The 18,596-nt window shown below is 39.8% G+C and overlaps 1 protein-coding gene across 1 annotated transcript in view; it reads left to right on the forward strand.

The window, feature by feature from the left end:
- Vav3 (vav guanine nucleotide exchange factor 3) overlaps positions 1 to 18,596 on the forward strand; it is a 327,028-nt gene that overhangs the window by 42,554 nt on the left and 265,878 nt on the right. The window lies entirely within an intron of this gene.

The following is an 18,596-nucleotide window of genomic DNA, read 5'->3' on the forward strand; positions in this document are numbered from 1 at the left end:
GCACAGGAGGAGCAGGAGCCACAGGAGCAACCAGCCTGTGAGCAACTCCAAGGCGCTGGTCCAGAAACGCATACTGCACATCATCCTTGCAAGATAAATTGACGTTTTTGTGTGTGTGCCAGATGTCCACTGAATCCTTCTATGAATGTGCTTCTTCTGTCTGGGTCTGCTGGCACCATTGGGAGTGCCTCTTCTTGCTGAGATTTTGCTGCCAGTTAGCTATTTACACCCACCTGTCATCCGTCTGTCACTTTTGCATGGAGTATAAACAATTAGACATTTACATTTATTATGTGAAAACAATTCAAAGCCCTAAACATGATAAGGATCCTAGTTGTGGTGATTAAAGTTTTAAGTGGCACTCTTTTTCACTCAACTTGAGGGTTGCTGTGTCTGGGTTGGTGAGAGACCGAGTTGCCAGCATGGAGCTAGAGACCTCAAACGTTCTTGTTTGGAGAAAGGCATATCCTTACGTGTACTTATAAATCTGTGCTGCTAAAACCTCAGTGGGATTCATGCAGAGCTTTAAGGTTGCATGTGTTTCTTTCTTTCGGTGGCATAAACTGGGTTGTTACTTCAGGTTGGGAAGCTTTGCTTTAGTTATCTGATGATAAATCAGAGCATGCAGATCCTAGTTTTGATTAGCAGTATAATTTCATTCTGGACTCTTAATTTTGTATACAGCCCGCCCAAGGAAATTCGAGGAGCAGCAAATTGTGTGTTCACACTTCAGCTGAGGCACATTCTCTGCCTCTGTGACCTTCTCACGTTTCTCTGGGGGAACATTAGCTTATGAGAGTCTTCCTAAACATTTCCTTTGCTTTTGGTTTATACAGTAGGCTGCCAAGCCATTTTAAACATCATTAAAAATTTAAAGCATTAAAAATAGATTTAGACCGTAGACAGTATGGTCTCAACAAAGACAGGCTTGTGCTTGTATTCTTGATGGAATATAATCCAGTTACATTTGTAAGAAAGCCGCAGGAGTTCTGGGCACATGTTCCTGATATATTATGATTGGAAAAATAAAAACAAAATGGGTCACACAGGCGGTAAGTTTTAGTCACCCTTTGCCCTTGGTGCTGCTTTCTTATGTACCCAAAGTACAAAGTACAAATGCAACAGATGGATTTGTTTTTGAAAACATTAGTCTGTCTTTGCAATGGCTATTTTTGTGTCAAAAAATGATTTCAGAAAGTGATAATTTCAGGCATGTTTCCCATATGTTGTACAGATTACCCAAAGCATTCATTCTTCACAGGAAAATTATCTCTCTTCTGACTTTGTATATGATTTCTTTTTAACTTTGAAGTTGCTTAGCCCCGTCAAGCTGCTCCATATTATTAATGCCTTGTGGCTCCCAAGTCTCTTTATTAAGAACTACTTTGTTAAAAAAAAAACTAAACCAATACTGTTTGCAGTAAATTTATTATATTTGTGTTGAGATAACATGGTTGAAGACAGAAGGATCTACAAGGCCTATTCAATTGTTTACATTAAAATTATAGCTAAAGGTTGTTAATTTCAGGCTGTGCAAAGTTTAATTTTATGCCCTCATTGATGGTGCAAAGTTTAATTTTATGCCCTTCTTGATGGTGCAGCATAGTTGAAAGCCACTGTATGGTTTATAATGGAAGCTATTTCGTTCTTACATGGTATTAGTATTGTGAATCTTAAGATTTACTGTGGTTGACCATAATATATTAAGTCCAACTTAACATTTTTCTGGAATGAGCTCCATTACTGTGTTGTGTGATCTTAGGTTTTCTACTAACCGTTGTCAGCATCGCCTATGTCTCCTCATCCTCGAAGATGAGGGTGGGTACGCTGCTATCGTGGAGTTGTGAGGTTTAGAGAAGCAGTCTAACAATGTACTTACCATAGTGCCTGAATTTAATTGAGCAATATGTGCCATGAATTTTAACCATAATAGTTGTGGGTTGTAGTGTTAAGTTGGACTCCAGTGGCGGATGTTTGTCCATTCTTAATTTTATTGTTCAAACAATCCTTCACTGTTTCGGAATGAATAATCAAAGATGGCTGGAGCGATATATGTCAATATCAGTTTTGTGCCTGCATATTGCAGCTGTCCACAGTTTGCTGAGATGTGCAGGGAAGTTCTTCCCTATGGTAAACACTACCAGAGTAGTGTAGTGAATAATTTATGGGGTTTGAGTGACATTGGTGGTTGTATACATTTTTAAACTGCTTTTTCTGACTCCTTTTCTATCAGTTTTCACCTCTCATTCCTAGTATTATGTTCTGTCTTCTATCTTTTTCCTTTTAACACGGAAAACAGGAAACCAAGATTTGAAATGTTGTTAGAAAAATATGCATAAATTATATTTACCAAAGACCCAGAGATAGACAGAGAGAGAGAGAGAGAGAGAGAGAGAGAGAGAGAGAGAGAGAGAGAATAAAAGAGAGAATAAATAGAGCTAAAATTTAACTGTTGATCTTTCCCATTCTTAAATTGCTTCTCATGCTACACCCGCAACATGTGTTTTTTAAAATTTACATTAAAAAACTATTCACTTTACATCCCAATTGTAGCCCCCTCCCTTGTTTCCTCCTGGGCCCACCCTCTCTCCTTCTTCTCCCTATTAAAATATAAATGAGAAGAAGAAGGTCATATGCAATCTCACCCTGTAGAAATCATCGTCTCTCTCTTTTTAAAATTTTATTTATTTTTTATTTATTTTATTTTATTTTATTTTATCGTCTCTCTTGATAGCTAAGATTAGAAAGGAAAAACAACTACAAAAAACTACAAAAAAAGATAGTATGAGGAAGATGCTTGCCATAACTGTGACTATTTCAGGCAATCAAGAAGGCTGGGACCCCAGAGAGCTGCCACCTAAGATGCTAGCTCCCTCAGCAATAAACAGAAGAACTTGAGAACTCTAGCTAGAAACAGTGTGTGTGAGCAGTGGTCTCACATATGTCTCCACTTTCCTGGTTATTGTTGGGGAAGAATATGGCTCCTCTCCAATCTTACGTCACATGCTGTGTCTTTACATTCAAGAGCCTAACATAGAAGCTTGCAGGAGTATGTTGCTTGGCATTGGGTTTATCAATTGCTTTAGCATAAGTGTGTGTGTGTGTGTGTGTGTGTGTGTGTGTGTGTGTGTTGTGCTACATTTTTGAGGTAAAATTCTACAAAATATAACCCTTACAGCACATAGTATATTGCAGGGCTTTTTTTTTTTTTTTGACATGAATTTGTTTCTTCCCCATCATTTCTTAGCATAGGGAACTGAATATCAGAAAGTTGTTCTGAAATCACTAGAATTCAGGGTAGTTCTACCCTCCAGATCAGTGGTCCTCAGCCTGTGAGACAGGACCCCATTGGGGTTGCGTGTAAGAATTTCTACATATCAGATATTTACACTAAGATTCATAACAGTATCAAATTTACAGTTACAAAGCAGCAATGGAATGGTTTTACGGTTGCGGGGTCAGCGCAGCGTGAGGACCTGTAATAAAGGGTCCCAGCACCAGGAAGGCTGAGGACCACTTCTAGACCCTCTTGTGTTTGGAATCTTTTGCTGCATCATGGGAAGCACTCGGACCATCGTGCTTGCTTCCTACTCCATGTCATTTTGTTATCAAGTTACGCGTGGTAATTGTCAGTAGTTCTGTATGGTGACTGGATATATGGAGGATCCTTTTAGATTAAAAAGAATTTAACAAAAAATTAACCTTTAACCAACGCAGGTTTGAGTGGGCCCTGGTCCTTACATCTGTGGCGTTTATGGCATCTAAGTAAAAATTAACTTTCTGAAAGATTTTCCTGTTTTTGTGATACTACATTTAAAAACATTTTTGCGTGCGGAGGGGGAGGGGCTTTGATATTTTCATTATTCTGAGATATTTTGTCCTTGGGACCTAATAGCTTGTGGTCCGAGTAGTTCAGGGACGGAGTTAGGAAGCATGGGCTGGTGGCTCATAGAAAAATGAAGTCGGGGACTGCCATCAGGTTAAAAAATGTTGTAGCTGCAGTGTGGTAGTCCGCTTACAGCAGCAGGAAAACTCTAAAACTGCACATGGAATCAGATTGCAGCTTCAAACTTCAGCATCATTCTTAAAGCCAGATGGTCTTGGGACACTTGCTAAATTCTCCAAGCTTCAGTTCCTGTCTCTGTGAAATGGATGGAATATTTCCCTTCCTTCTGAGGTCACAGTGGATGCATATTTGGGCATTCACACAAGGCCCGAGGCAAGCTACCAGGAGGTGCTGAATAGTTGTACGTAGATCCTTTAAAAATGATTTTATTTGGTCATTATATTTAATCAAATTTTCCTTTGTAGTACTGGTGATTGACTGCATTAGATAAGCATTTCTAACAGGCCTTGACCATATTAGATAAAAGTCTACCACTGTGCTACATCCCCAAATGAAGATGGGATTTTTATTAATTCTGGTACTCACTGAATTGAGTTTGGGATTTTCTATGTCTCTTACACCCAAGTTACAAAGAAGCCTATCTACAATGGCTAAAGGGTCTTGAGTGGTTGGGAGCATCAGTGGAACTCTTTCTTGTTGGCGCAGTAATGATGCTTTTTATGTGAGAATTGCACTTAAAGTGTAAGTTCAGGGAGGTGTTTCACAGGCACTGCTTACAAGGAGTAAGGACCCAGTATTTCCTAGCTGTGGATTCTTCTGGTTCCTTGAGAATTATGTTGGCATTTTGTTTCATTGAAACTCCTGTTTGTGGTGAGGATGTTTTGAGACCAATATAGTCAGCTATTTCTGATGTAAGAACTAGAAATAAACAGGAGATATTTAAGCTACAGAGGGAAGACATCTTGGAGAAGGGAAGAAAACATATGGCGATAATCTTTAAGACTATTCAAACTTTATCGCCATGCAGAAATTAATAGTCCTTCATCCTTGAACTAAAATATTATTTTCCTAACTAAATAAAAATCCATTTTATTTTGAGATTGGAAAATGTCACAATCGATGATTATACTTGTTTTTAGAAGTAATTGCAGGTCTTTCAGTCAGTGTTTCTTTTAAATAGCATTAATCAGAAAATACGCATCAGTTTTGGATGCACCCTCCTGAAGGCGAGGACACTATTGATAACCTCTTTCGTGTCATGCCCCATACTTAGGGAATGAAGCCTCTGCATTCCACTGTGGTGCTTTCATAGACGTCCAGTTTTGCAACTAGTAAGAAACCTCTCCTGTATATCTGGCACATTTTGTGAAAGTGGCATCCTGTAGGATGTTTGTAATTTATGTAGTAGTTTTCATTTTGATTACAAGAGCCCCTGCAACAATAGGTACCAAAGCTTTCTCAAGAGTGTAATGAGGAGTGAGCAGTTCCACAGACTTTAGTTACTACACCACATATTTGGGCACGCCTGCTCTCCCTCCTTTCCTCGTTGCCTCCTTCCCTCCCTTCCTTCTGTTTCTTTTTCATCCTTCTCTCCCCTCCTTTTTTTTTTTCTTTTTTTGAACTCATTAAGAGGCAAACAAGCCATCTTAGCTGTGGAGCTTGCTTTGGTGTGTGCTCTAGCCATAAGGAGGCAGACCATGGCAAGGCATCACCTGAATAAAAAGCCTGTGTTCATTGTGTCTTTGGGCCACATATACTACTTTCTATCTTTTTGATATCCAGGGATTTCTAGAAGTTTTCCCTTTCAGCCTTTCTGGGAGTAGCAGAGTGGTTGTCCATAAAGCCACTGGTACTGTATCGTTGGCATTAAGGAAATGACTGACAAGCCAGGAGATGTCTTTAGTATAAGACCATCCCCTTGGTAATCCCAATATTCTATAGGGACCCAGGTCTCTTGGCCTTATTTAATATACACTCTCCTTGTGTATCAAGAAAGTATACACACCTTTTATCCAACACTTACTGGACAATTCCCTGTTTGGCTTTGAATTTGCTCTTTTATTATTACCTATACCTTACCAGAGCATACTCATTTTCCTGGTTTTTTAATTTTTAAAGAAATGTCTTTAATCGATGAAGAAAATTAAAGATTTTATAAGTTAACAAGATTGCAGTAGAACGAAAGTACCTGAAATGACACATGAATGATTAAATTATTTGATAAAATCAATAGAATTGAACCAACTGAAAAATTGATGTGCTCTATCAAAATGCTTTCTGAAATATTTCCCATTTCATTGTTCTCAGCGGAGTGCCATCTGGGTGTCAGCATAAACTTTCATTGATTACAAAGTGTTATAAGTCTTTATTTAATGAAGGAGTTCTTTAGCAGCAACTTCAAGGGGGTAATTGTGGGTGTGCAGTGCATAAGGCATTCTTTTTGTATTGGGAAAGCCTCATTTCAATTCCATTGTCTGGGTGTGGTTGTGGATGTACCCAGGGTATGTGTCTAGAAAGAAAACATTACATACAAAGCGGCATAACGTCTGGCATCAGCTCAGGGCAAAGAGGAGAGTTGTGCTCGTTAGTTTTTGTCAGTTCTTCCAGCTGACCTAACAAGGGTCATGGAGAGAAGAAATCTCAATTGAGAAATGCCTCTATCAGACTGGCGTGCGGTCAACTTTGTGGAGCGTGTTTCCTGATTAATGAGTGATGTGGGAAGGCCCAGCCCACTGTCAGCAGTGCTACCCTTAGGTAGTGGCACTGTGTTGTATAGGAAAGCAGGCTGAGCAAGCAAGGCATGTAGGCTGGGAGGGGGCATTAAGCACCATTCCTCCAAGACCTCTGCTTCGGTTTCTGTTTTTAGATTCCTGCGCCTACTTACCTCAGTGATGGGATACAAGCCAAATAAATCCTTTCTTCCCCAAGTTAGTTTTAGTCATGATGTTCATCAAAGCAATGGAAAGCAAACTAGAGCAGTGTCTGTTAACTCAATTTTTAAGCAACCAAGAGTACAGTGTATTGAACAAAGGGAAGATGCCTTTTGTGATGTATAGGGAGAGTGTTTGGTTAGCGCCTATTTGATGACCTTGAGGGAGGTCCACAAGCGCTCATTTAGCCTGGTTTTGGTGTATACAAGAAAGAGAAAGGGCATATATAGAGAATTCTAGAACATGTCCTGGCCACTAAGAAAAGCAGAAGAAAAGATGTCAACTATCTCCAACAAGAAATATTTTTTGTTTTGGAAGTGTCAGGGAGTTGAACTATTTGTACAGACTTTAGTGGTTGAGCATCCCAAATCTGGAAGTCCAGAATCAGAAAATTTGCTTAAAACGATCTGAATATTGGAGCATTTTAGAATTTTTGGATTAGGGATGTATTTTTAGAGTCCCTTGAGACAGCAGGTAAAGGGTCACATTGGATGTGACTAGGAGCAGGAGGTCAATAATGATGCCAAGGCCGTTGAGGAGGGCAGAGAGACAAACTACGTTATATAAGCACAGGCATCGGGTCTCAGTACAGAGGGGCTTAGTTTTGCCTGTGCTTATTTTGAGATGGCTGGGGATGCTAAGATGGCGTTTTTTTCCTGCTGGGCAGAAGGAGTTCTTAAACAACAAACTTAAAGGAATTGGTTTTGTCCCCTTTAGCTGAAGTCATGAGCTGTTCCTTCAGATCCTATAATAAATATCTTGAGAGTATCATTTGTCATGCCACCTTCAGGGGACTGGCACTGTCATTTTACCTGCTGTTAATCTGGCCACCCGTCTGCCATCTACAGCCGAAAGCCAGTCCTAGGTATGCTTTCGCCTTCAGAGCCCTCACTGTTGCCTGTATTGCGCTCTGCTCCCAGCCTTGCCTGGCACAACAGGGAGCGGCTGGAGAATTAGGGGGAAATAACAGTCCTGGCAGATATCCCCTTCCTCCGCATTTATGCCTTCAAAAATCATTCGGTCCACTTTGCTTAAACTTGGGACACCTGCAGACATTTCCTGCTGTCCCCAGATCTCTCTTGAGATGCTGTATTTCTTCTGAAAAAAAAAAATCAAAGCTCTTTTCCAACTACTCAGGCTTTTTCCTTATCCCCAAATATTATCCTGCTCCTCATTTTCTCTCAATAACATATTCTCATGTCTTTTTTTTTCATGTTCATTCATTATTTATTTTTTAAAATTTTTATTTTATTAATTTATTCATATTACATCTCAATGGTTATCTCCTCCCTTGTATCCTCCCATTCCTCCCTCCTTCCCTCCCATTTTCCCCTTACCCCCTTCCCTATGACTGTGACTGAGGGAGACTTCCTCCCCCTGTATATGCTCATAGGGTATCAAGTCTCTTCTTGGTAGCCTGCTATCCTTCCTCTGAGTGCCACCAGGTTTCCCCATGTCTTGATTTTGATGTCCCCCCCCCCCCTTCTTGGGTACCACCCGACTGGAGAGAAGGATGGAGACTCACCTCCAGCTCCACCAGGACAGCTAGAGGTGTTTCACACAGGCCAAATGATCTCACTTAGCTCTGCCTCTTCACTCTCGCCAAAGACAAACTTAACGACCCAGCCATGCCAGTCGCTGAGATCCATTCCTTAGCGTAGTTAACATTGGTATCCATGGATAGGAAATTCATAAACTATGTATTTGGTTTGGCAAACATGGTTATGAATATACATTAGCAAATTGTCTTCTTACAGTTATGCCAGAGAAATAGATTCTTTGACGTTTTACATTTCACTGGCATCTGATGACTCCACTTGCATGCATACATGTTAGGCTCTGGATGGATGATCACTGCATAAGATGTATAGCTTCATGACAGGTGGCATACTAGGCATAATTTCATATCTTTTGTGACCAATTTAGCTTAATAATGGTTGCTTGCATGATCATGGCTGCACCACTGAAGAAAATAACTGTTTCTTTTCTAGCCGCTGTTAACTACTGTTCACCGCTCAGAGAGCATGTGGGGGGGGGGTGGATCTCATAACCCCCACCATGATGGGAGGTTGACAGGTAACAATATCTTATGCAAATAACTGCCGCTCTGTGTGTTCATGAACACAATGGCCGTGCCATGCTCATAGTACATTGTGTCACAGAGGTTTTTTTCCCATCCTCTTCTGACTCTTTCCTTCACTCTGCTTCCTCTTCCGTGATGTTTCCTGGGCTTTGGAGGAAGTGATATAGATGTTCTGTTCAGGACTGAGCAGAAACATTATTATCATCTCTGACCAAATGGAAGTCTCTCTGGATTAACTGTCATCTGCGACTAACAGGGGCTTCTCAGACTCAGGCCGAGAGCAGCACTTTTTCTATGGGTTTAAACATAAGTATAGACGACAGTTTGACACCATGTTCATTTAGCCAAGCAACGTTCATACGTTACATGCTAGAGCCTGTGACTTCCACATCCCTGGGCCTTTGATCTGGTATACAGTACAAGATACGAATTCCCTTCTGTGGAGCTTGCCAATCAGAAAGTGATACCCCCTACCCCCCACCTTACACACTATGAAATTCATGCCCTTATTGAACCAGTGAGCATGTTTTGCCTGGTTTCCATTGTTGCTTTCAGGTTTCAAAGCTGGGAAGGCAACCAATGATTTCTCTCTCTCTCTCTCTCTCTCTCTCTCTCTCTCTCTCTCTCTCTCAGGATCCTGCACATCCTTGTAGCACCATGAAAGCCTGTTAGTAGAGAAACTCGCCCAGCTCATCCTCTATGTCTCGTAATCAAAGAGTGTGACGTCATCAGCAGTAGGGTCCTTCCATCAGCAATAGCATCCTTCCACTACTAGTTTTGATGGGCAATTAAGAGCAATGGCAATGATCTGTATTGCTTTGGCGGGGGGACCTATAGGACCTCCATAACCAGGCGCTCACAGTGGGAGGTATTTCATACATGACATTGGGATTTTCGTTTATTTTCTCAAGGCCTCTGGGACAAATGTTTTTTGAAAGTTTAAACATGTCAGACCTTAGACTATTCTAAAATGCATCGAATGCAAGAGGAAATAATAACCACAATCTGCTTACAGTTTAACATTATAAAGGAATTTCAACCAGAAGTCTCTTAGGATGGATTGCTTAGCGGTGTTCTTACACGTGGCAGCATAGGATAGAAAAGAGAGAATGTTACACAAAAAGAAAAGGTTATTCATCCCAAATGTGAAACAAACATCATATAATTGCTTACTAAAGCAGTTATCTTATTTAGACAAATGACACAGGATGAAAGATGAGCAAAGTTAATGTAAAAATGAGGAAAATGTGCATGGTGACAATTATAGTTCCATGTATTACATGGCTGATATAAAATGACTTAGTTATATTGGGGGCATCGCGGAGAGTGAATTGAATTTTTATTTGTCCCCTCTGGTCTAGCCTACTGTCCCCTAGGTATTTTAAAACATCACTGGTTTACAGAGCGTTTATGTCTCTGACTTATCTATTCTATTTAGCCCCCAATCCATAATTGTGTGTGCATCTTGGAACAGTATTACCCATACTCTCTTTTCCACATCAAGTATTCTCTTGTTACTCATACATTACAGAAGTGCCTAATGTCTGGCTTCACAAAAATATGTCCCCCAAAGGCATGCACTGAAATTACACTAGAACTGTATGGTAATTCCAGCTGGCAGTCAGTGTCTGACAGATGTTGGATATCCCTGCAATGCCTTTGGAAGTACCAAACAGCCTGTACTATCCCCATGACATTGTTTTGATGCTCTAGGATGTAATGGTGCATGTTTTCAGAATCATAGATCAAAGATCATAACTAGGAGGCTATTGGGGGAGGTGGAGAATTACTTGCTTCCTGTTAAATTGTCATCTACACTATCTGGGACACAGCAGGTGCTCAGCCTAGTCTAATCATATTTCTCTGGCCATATTGCCAGCTTTCCCAGCCATATTTTCCTAGGGTTGTTTGGTCTATTATACATTAATAGTCTAATAATCTTCACTACATGCGGCATCTCATATCTTATTGTCAGTGTTTGATTTTTATTTGTAAGTGAATGACACAGTTATTAACTGAGTCTCTGGCATAAGGCCGAATTTTTGAATGCCTTTTTGCATAAAACAGTAGAGCAAAGATAAGCTTTCATTAACAATGTAAGTGAAGAAAGAGCTTATGAGCTCTGTTTTTCTGGGAACATAATTACATAACAACATTGCCAGGAATAGTTCCGTGTAAGGTGTGAGTCTGGGTCAGGTATCCCAGACTGCCGTGTCACCACTATGAGGTGGGAACTTGATGCCAGAGTCATACCCGCTTTGCGCCATGATGTCGTGGCATGCCGTGACGAAGCTAGCTAGTTCAGAAGCCCATTTGTAGGAAATGAAGGGAAACACAGTGTCAACCACACTTCTAACTTTAGCATTGTCCTGTTTGTGGTTTAGAGGCAAGGAGATTGTATTCAGCCTGCTCTCATGGGTTAGGAACTCACCTGGAAAGCAGAACTAATCCACCAGATGTGGGACCAGGCCAAGTATGTCCCACTCTCAGCTTAAGGTTCATAAGGTATAACATTTCATTTTGAATTCAGGAGAGAAATTTTCTCACCTCTCCATCTGTGAAACGTTGAAGAACTTGTAGTCAGGGCATTAACATCTTTCATCCATTGTTACAGACATTCCAGAAATATGCACAGGCGGCATTGCATATGCATGCAGCGGTAGGCATGTACTTGTGGTATCCCTGGTCACTGTATTGGGTTTTCATATCACATAACTTGTTAACTTCTGGTGGGTTACCTAAGTGTCATAACTTGTCTATCACGTCCCAAGGGCATCTTCATTCATGTGCAAGTGTTTCAAATTGTTAAAACATCTTATCGATTTTACTTTGCAATGCTTCTAGCATAGACTTGGGTTTCTAGAGAAGCAGAGGAAGCAGAAGAGATTTTAGTCACAAATGCCGGCTGGCCATAACAAGTATTCTGTAATAGACTTTTCTGTTGCTTATTCAGAGAGAAAGTATAATCAAAAGACCTTATAAGATGCTTGACAAGGCCAAGTTTCAGAAAATAGAGATCAAGCCAGCCGTGATGCAGACAACAGCCAGCCTGCGTTAATTGCACACTTGCTCTGGGAAAACCCAAAGCAACCACATAAGACTTTTGATCCGCTTTCTAACCAGGATTGTACCAGTTACTAGCTTGGCTTTAGGCAAGTTATTTCACTTCTCCAACTGTCTATACCTCACCTAGAACATGGGAGCAATCACATTGCCTTAGAAGAGCCCACGGTTGAACTCTTTCTCTCTGGTTCAAACATGGCCGCCTGCTTCCCACATCTTCTTTGAATGTGTGTTAGATGTGCCTTGGTAGCCATGAGCACACACTGTAATGGCATTTATCAGAATGTATTGGGATAACTTCCCCTCTCTCTGCTGCAGTGTACTGTAAAGTCATTGGACACAGTGGGCCGTGCTATTTGTTACCTTGCACAGAACTGGTGGGCGGGGCGCAGGATTCTGGAAAATGATGCTTAGTGTGTGAGGTGACTGATTTGCTGATTTTGTTTACTGCCCCACCTTGCCTTAAGCTCTTTGTATTAATATATCTGTATGATTATACCTTCGGTATTCTATCATAAGCTTTTATATGCTGGGTAAAATAAGATACCGTGAGAATTCATAGGGAGAAAATAAAATCTCAGGAAAACAGGTGCTTTTGGAAGCTTTTGAGATCCTTCCTTCAGAGGGAAGCGCCATTTCATTCTGCATGCTCTTAGAGCGCCATGGCATGCACTCAGATCCTTGCACATCACATTCGTGTTCTTAATTTTTAATTTTTTTGAGACAGGATTTCTCTGTTTAGCCCTGGCTGCCCCAGACTCACTTTGTAGAGCAGGCTGGCTTTGAAATCACAGATATCTGCCTGCCTCTGGCTCCCGAGTGCTGGGATTACAGCCGTGCGCCATCACATGTGGCTACTTAATTCATCCTATGTATAGTACGTATAGTAGGCTCCTTGAGAAAAGGACTGCATCCACTTTATCTTTCTTGGAGACTCAGAGGATGTTGACAGAGGGCTTGCATGTGTTCCTTTCTTAAGCCCAAATGAAGATCTGTTGATGTGTTTTGGGATGAAAGTATTTTTCAAGGAATTAAGACATATTTTAAAACTGAGTTCCTTCTTTTCCACTAACTACTTCCATATATATTCACCATTCTTATCATCAAGTTTTATTATTTTTCCATAAACTATTGAATTTAGTTTGTGTCCTTATACAAGTAGATGCAGGGCCACCCACTGAGGCATGGTCTGCCTAGGAGTGACCATCTTCCTAAATGAAACTCTCCTTCCCTACCAGCCCCTCCCCCATGCTGTAATGTTGACTGACTTGATCTTGTATAAGCAATCACAGCTCCGTGAGTTCATGATACACAGATCGAGTCGTGTTCGAAAGGGAACACATATACAATACATATTTTCTTGCATGAACATGCTACTTATATATTTTATGAAATGTGTGCTTCCAATAGATACTTAAAATACCAACAAACTTTCAGTGCTGCGCAACATCTAGATCTTTGAGTCCAATAAGCTGTAATCTGCAGAGTGCTTTCCTGTTGCCTCTAGGGGACCCAAAAGACTGGAAGCTTTACTTTGCAAAAGTCACATAATGCTAATAGTGTGACTATATACCAAGTAACGGATGGCTGAAGAAATGCTCCATGTTTATGTGGCTGGTGCATGGGTCAGGCCCTGCTTCGCTGGGCTACTGACTAGGGTAGAAACTCACTGTTCCTTCATGGAATTGATGACAGCCACTTTTTTCATGTTATTCTTTTTTCCAGACGATGATTCCTGGGAGCTTTGTGGAGCACGTGGACAGTGGGGGTGGAGAGAGGGCCTTAGATCAATACCAAGGAGCTGAAGCCACTTTTTGTGTGAAAACAAGTGTATCTATCGAATGGACTAGAAGGCAAAATTGATGGGTGACAAAGACATTCTGATGCCGCCTCTAATCCCAGCACTTGGGAGGATCAGGAGGCCAAGGATAACATGGGATGCGGTATCTTTGAGGCCAGTCTGGGCTACATGAAACCCTGTCTTAAAAAAAAGCATTAGACATGATAGAAATCTTAGGCAGGGCAACTTCAGACAACTAGGACACAAGGAAGTGACACAGACTCACACACACACATGTTAGATTTATATATATATATAATATATATTTGAGAATATATATGTCTGTATGTATATATGTATATGTATGCATACACTCAAACCCTTTCCAAAATCACTCATAGATATATAATATATGGAATATATGCATGCATAATATATGTGTGTATATATTATATCATATACATACATATACATGTAAATAAAATATATGCATATTACATATATGTATATATGCACATATAATACATGTAATATGTACACATATATCTGCATATATTATATATCATATACATATATAATATCTGTGTAATATAAATGTGTATATATATATATATATCTCCTTATCTTTGGGAGTGATTTTGGGAAGGATTTGAATATATAGAGGAGGACATTTGGCCTAACAGTCTGATGCAATTTTAACTGCCCACTGTTCCCTCCATCTACTGTTCCTTCTTTAAGAAGAAAAAATTGCATTTGTGTTTGTTTCCAAATTCACTCCATATGGTGAGACTACCACTGGCTAGGAGTTTCACTCAGAGCAGTCCCTGCCTGAAAAATTCACTTATTTCACATTTAATTGCTGCTAGGCATTTGGGCAGTAGTAATTCTACCTGCCTGAAATGTTATGTTCTCTCTCTAGTTGTTTATGAGAAATATTTTGGGCATTTATAAGTGTCTTAATGGGAGGATATTGGCAACTGTGGTAGTGTGTGGCAGCCCGTCAGCACATGTGTGTGCCCCAGCTGGCTAATGAGAATTACTTAACTTTGCCCCTGTGAGACATTCTTTATGGGACCAGTATTTCATGGAATACCATAGCATGTGATTTTCACATGGCGTTTAATTCATGTAGGACTTTTTTGGTACTCTGTGGTCTTGTAAGGATAGTAATGACTATAGAAGCTTAATTAGGAAAAAAGCTGACCAATGCAATAACATTATTACATTTGGTGCTTAGTTGTTTAAAAGTAGTTTTATATAACTGCTCAGAGTGCGTAGGCTCCAAAAAATCAAGTTAAACAGTTTCCTTGTTGAATTTGTTTTTCTTGTGATGTTGTGGAGGAATACTTTTGGGAGCAATGTTTTCCTAGACATAAAAATCAAATCTGAAAAAAAAGACAGAATATAAAGTAAGAGAAATTAGTAATAAAATTTATTTAAAATGTTGTAGCCTCTTGCTTACGTGTGAGACATAAAATAAAATTATAGTACTAAAAGTGAACTGGTTTGTTCAGTGAAAGAATAATTGATGGTAGCCTGCTATCCTTCCTCTGAGTGAAGAGACTTGATACCCTATGAGCATATACAGGGGGAGGAGGTCCCCCTCAGTCACAGTCATAGGGGAGGGGAGTAAGGGGAAAATGGGAGGGAGGGAGGAATGGGAGGATACAAGGGATAGGATAACCATCGAGATGTAATATGAATAAATTAATAAAATAAAATAAAAAATAATTACTACAAAAAAGAGTAATTGATGGCACAGATCATGTGATCTATCTATCATCTATCTGTCTACCTATCTATCTATCTATTCTTGAAGAGTAACACTTAAGCTTCAGCAATGTGACCAAGATTCTTGCTGTTTGTCTAAATGTCTAAGTTTAATTTCTGTACTTCTGATTTTGGTTGAGCTTTCCTGGTTGGTGCATCTGGAACCATCTAGATCAGTGGTTCTCAACCTATAGGTGATGACCCCTTTGGGAACTCTTTTCACAGGGGTCTCTTAAGACCAGCAGAAAACATGTATACACTATGATTCATAAGATTACCAACATTACAGTTATGAAGTAGCAACGAAACAATTTTATGGTTGGAGGTCAGCACAATATATGGAATTGCATTAAAGAGTTCCAGTATTAGGAAGGTTGAGGACCATTGATCTAGATGATCCTTTGTAGTACCAATGGTCATCACTTAGTTTAGCATTGAACCCACACTGAAATGCATAAGGAAAAGGAACCAGCTGAGAGACCACCAATGCTGACATTTAAAATGGCTTGAAATGGAGAAATCTAGGCTAAGAAAATGTTATCTTGTTTGCAAACTCAAGCCTCAAGCTCATGGAGGATATAACGCAAGAAAATCTGTACTTGACTGCTTTGTCTGTTGTTTTTTGTTTTTGTTTGTGAGTCATTCTCCTGCTCATCAACTATTTTGGTGACCTGCATTTTGATGAGGTCTAATATAAGAAAAAAAAAACACAAAAAGATGAGTTATAAAACCAGTAAAGTATATCCTACTGTGTAGATAGGCATTTGATTGATTCATAAATAGACCAATATATAAATATATTAAACAAATATGCTAAATAAAAATGGATTTGTTTACACATTATAAGTAGCTTACAGGTAACAGTTAAGTGTAGTATCAGTATAGTGACTTGGGTAAGTTGCCATGTATAACCGAGGAAGAAACCCTGCACATCATTTTACTATAATAGAGGTGGCAAAACTTGGAGCATAGACCAGAAGGAACACTCAGTGTCAGGAAATAAAATTAAAAGTAGGCAACACAAGTAAGTGGGTATTTCACCCCCAGTTAGTTCTCACAGTTGGTTTCCTTCAGTCTTCTGTCTTTGAGTCAAAATTTCCCAGTGACCTTAACTTAATTAAATGTCAAGCCCTTTAACTCCATCTCTAGCCAACACTATCTTTTATGCTCTCCAGTAGTAATCTGTAATCTCCCATCGGGATCTGCACACACTCAATTTAGCCACTGTTTTACCAAATTGAAGGTGCTTTCAACATCCTGAGTCGAATGTTGCTTCTTTAGCATGATAGGCATCTGTTGCCTCCCCAGTCCTATAAGGCAGATGTGGTTTAGAGAGATTAAAAGATAATTTTAAAATTCTAGCTTCGTTTGCAATGTACGGTGTGATTTTTACTGAGCCAATTGCGGTGCACATCCCTACTTCTGAAAGGGAAGATGGGTGTCATTGTTAACCATTGCACTACTGTTATTTGAGCTATTTATCCTATTGCTGAAGTCAGCAGTGCTCTAGCCTGGAAAAGGAGTTATAGAGCATTCTTCCTTCTTTGGAAGCGTTCTCAATTTCCATGATACCGTTAGCCTTGTGTGGAAGCCTCCTTATCCACTCGTTGCTGGCCATGGTTCTCTCAGATGTTGTATCATTTTAATCGTGTTCCTTTGGCAATGTTCACTCATTTGTGCAGGGGGAGAATGAAGTCTTCAGCCAGTGTTGTTTGCCCATCAGTATTCACTTGCTCAGGCGAAGAATAAGGGAACCAACAGAACAGCTAGGAACAAGCGAAGGTGTGGCTGAGAACCCTGACTCCACTGTTGAGAGCTGTGGCACTTCTGCCATGAGGACAGTTTGGAAGTTGCTGAAAAACTAAAAATAGAGCTATTATTACACGGTCAGGCTGTACTATGTACCTTGAATGATAATCACCAAAGGAATTAAAGTCAGCATATTGCCTGCACATCTGTTTATCAATGTCCTACTCATGATAGGCAAATTATGAAATTAGCAGTTTCCATTAGCAGATGAATAGACCAAGGAAACATGGTACATACCCACAGTGGAATACTATTCAGCCACAAAAATAAATCAAATAGCACTTTAAGAAAAAGAGATGGAAAGTGTTTAGTTGGAAGCATAAATGTAAGTATTACATGTTTTTACTTACACGTAGAATCTTAAAAATCCCATAAGAGGGAGAGGAGAGGTAGGTGTATATATCTCCACGTACACACATGCATAACAAAGCCTAAAAGTATAACTTTTTAAAATTTATACATGTTAGTAATTAAAACAATGATAAAGGTATGATTGTAAGAAGGTCATTTAGTTTATTGATTCAGAATGTTCTCTGAGGTCAGGAAGATGCATCCATTTTATGCACTCCACTGGCTAGGTTTACTGGGAAGGTCCTTTTTTCTCTCTCAAAACCTGTTTTTAAAACCTTACTATTTTTGTTAATGTTTTATTTTCTATTTTTCTTTTATTGAAAATAGTTTTCTAAACAATATTTTCTGATTACATTTTCCTCTTCCCCAAATCCTCCTGGTCATCTCTTATCACCAAATGAGGTCACCAGTGCAAGGAACGGATCTAATCCCATTGTTGGCCAAAGTGGCCCCATGGGAACCTCAAACAACCCAAGCTAATGCCAAGCTACTGGGGAGGTCTTTTCCATAGCCTAAGCCCTCCGGTGAAAAATGCCATTCATGCTGTCTTTTGACTTATGTAAAATTTGATGTTGATGCTAAATTTGAAGGAGTGTGGCTACAGAGACAATATTAGAGATTAGAAATGTGGGCAGATACAGAATGACATTTAGCATAGAAAAAACAATGGTAGAGTTAATAGGCGTGAACTGCAGCTGACTCAGAATGTCTTCGGTTAGAATGTAAGAATAATAATAAAAGAAAACAGGTCATCCAACTGAGAAGGGGGCAGGAGGGCCTGGGGGGAAGAAAAGGAAGGAGGGAAGTGATGTAATTATATTTTAATTAAAGATGTATTAAAGAAAGAAAGAAAGTAAGCAAGCAGGGTCTCACAAGCATCCTGGTGGTGGTGTGGTGGTTGGGAATTGCTTGCTTGCTCTAAAGCTCAGGGTTGTGCTGACCCGCGTTTCAGTTTAGTATGTA

This window comes from Acomys russatus, chromosome 23 (genome assembly GCF_903995435.1).
Source record: "Acomys russatus chromosome 23, mAcoRus1.1, whole genome shotgun sequence".
NCBI lineage: Eukaryota > Metazoa > Chordata > Mammalia > Rodentia > Muridae > Acomys > Acomys russatus.